A 2608-nucleotide genomic window follows, 5' to 3' on the forward strand; every position below is an offset into this window, starting at 1 on the left:
ATTATTTATTTATTCATTAACAATAATTCAATTGTGTCTGAATATTGACTATATCTAATACTTAATCTCATCATCATCATCATCATGTCAGCCGATAGACGTCCACTGCTGGACATAGGCCTCCCCCAAGGCTCGCCACTCCGACCGATCCTGTGCCGCTCGCAACCACCGAATTCCCGCGACCTTCACCAGGTCGTCGCTCCATCTTGTTGGAGGCCTACTGGCAGTTCGTCTTCCGGTACGCGGACTTAATCTAGAGAATACGTAATCTAACATGCGTCAATTTAACTACGGTAAAAAAAAGAAATTACAAGATGTCATAACAAAACTATCACAGTTCAATAGAAAATAGGATCACAAATTTCATTACAAAATAATTATTAAAATTTATTAAATTAATTAAAGTTGCCAATTGTCGGTAAAATATTTAATTATATTCTAATTAATGGATGACCATACTATTATGCCCTTATTATGTACAGTCGCCATCAGATATATCTGAGCGGTCAAGGCTCTCACAAATATCTGAACACGCCTCTATTGTCAAGGCGTTAGAGTGCGTGTTCAGATATTGTGAACACCTCGGCCGCTCCGATATATCTGATGGCGACTGTACCTGACGCACAAAATACTATTATTTAAATTATTTTTTCACCTCAGCAGCTCGAACAAGCCTTCTTTCGTCACTCCCTGGAGGGAGTGAAACAAAGTAGCTTTTTAGTGAAGGCCATGAACTGCCACTTCATACTTTTTTTTCTGTATTATTCTGTGTAATTCGAAATAAATGTTAACCTTTAATATGTTCTCACTACTAAGGTGAAAAGTTATGTGTGCAACACGAGAGCAAAGTTATTTTACATCTCGTGTTTTTGAGTCCCTCGCTACGCTCAAGATTCTAACTTAGAATCACTCGCTTCGCTCGTGATTCAATTATATAATCTTTCGCTTTCTCGGGACTCAAAATTAACACTCGCAAGAAAAACCACCTTTCCTCTCTTGTTGCACAAATAACTATTTATCAAGCAGAAACGTCTGCGAACGAATTTAAAAGTGGAAAAATTACTGCCTTGGGTGAGACTTGAACTCACGGCCTCTGGATCGATACTCCAGCGCTCTACCAACTGAGCCACCAAGACCTCATCTATAGCAAAGATAGATATAACTCCGTAATAGATGGATACAGTCTAAGGGAAAAAACGTGCCCCGAAAATCAAGAAAATTTGATTCTCGTTCAGAGGGCGCTACTAGTTTTGGCCTACAGTCGTATAGATGGCGTTGACGGTTTCGTCTGTTATTTATCAATTTTAACGCATATCAGTGAAAGAACATGGGTCAAAATCATAAAAATAATTAATGCAAATAAAAAAAATCATTTATCTATATTTAAATACATGCTATTGTATTTTTATAAATCTTCATTTTTAGTTTTAAAGTGTGTCGACAGATGGCAGTGAATTTACTGGGGTTACAAAATTTACTATGACAGTACCGCTCTAGTATAAGTTACTCTATGTCTATAGTCACCCAAGGCAGTAATTTTTCCACTTTTAAATTTATTCTAAGCTTACTATTATTTATTCAGATATTTATTTAAGGATTGTTATTTTGTATATATTATAGCATATTTTCATTACTTTTTGAGGTTAACTGGAAGAGATTGCTCATAGGGATAAGTTCACCTTTGTGCTTTCAATTATGTATCTGCTGTAACCAATCCTTGTTTCGTACAAAAATACTTTTTTTCCTTGAAGTCGAATTCAAGAGCTTAAAGTAATCATTCCTAAGTATGTAGAAACTGCACAAAGAGAAGCTTAAATACTTTAGTTCAGAGGCGGACACTTTTCCCGGTTTTTAGTACCGGAATTTATTTTTCCCATTCCCGGAAATCCTGGGTTTGTTTATTTGGATGGTGCATTAGAAATGCTTCACTACATAGTATAAAACAAAGTTGCTTTCCGCTGTCTGTCCGTCTGTATTCAGTATTCATTTAATAACAAAACTTCCGTGAGACACAGACATATTAATTTTTTTTTTTTTTTTTTTTTTTTTTTTTTTTATTATAAACTGATCGGCGATTGGCCCTAGTCACACCTGATGGAAAGTGAAGACAGGGCCTAAGATGGAGCTCACCGGTTCAGTAACAGCCTATTCACTCTTGTTTTAAAGAGACCGAGGTCATATTGATCAGGGAATACAGATGGCGGGAGCGCATTCCATTCCTTAGCCGTCCGTACCAAAAAGGAGGAGGCAAAACGTTTCGTCCGAACGAATGGAATGTGGACCACGAACGGGTGCATACGCTCCCCGCGCCTGGATGTCCGATGATGGAAAAGGGAAGGTGGGATCAGGTCGTGCAGTTATAAAATATATAATAAATAATAATTAAATATATAATATGTTAAGTATTCATTTATTTCTGCCTGTCCCTATGTATGCTTAGATCTTTAAAACTACGCAATGGATTTTGATGTGGTTTTTTTAATACATAGAGTTATTCAAGAGGAAGGTATATATATGTATAATTTGTAAAGGTTTTGTGTAAATTAGTTGAACTACCCGTGCGAAGCCGTGCGTGCGTGCGTCGTTAGTTTTTTTATATAGGTAGGTA

The 2608-nt window shown here is 36.7% G+C and overlaps 1 non-coding gene across 1 annotated transcript; it reads right to left on the reverse strand.

The window, feature by feature from the left end:
* Positions 1–1063: 1063 nt before the first annotated feature.
* Positions 1064–1136, reverse strand: Trnad-auc (transfer RNA aspartic acid (anticodon AUC)). Its single transcript has one exon. It is a non-coding gene; the product is annotated as a tRNA-Asp (tRNA).
* Between the last annotated feature and the right edge of the window lie 1472 nt (positions 1137–2608).

This window comes from Cydia strobilella, chromosome 26, assembly GCF_947568885.1.
Source record: "Cydia strobilella chromosome 26, ilCydStro3.1, whole genome shotgun sequence".
Classification (NCBI taxonomy): Eukaryota; Metazoa; Arthropoda; class Insecta; order Lepidoptera; family Tortricidae; genus Cydia; species Cydia strobilella.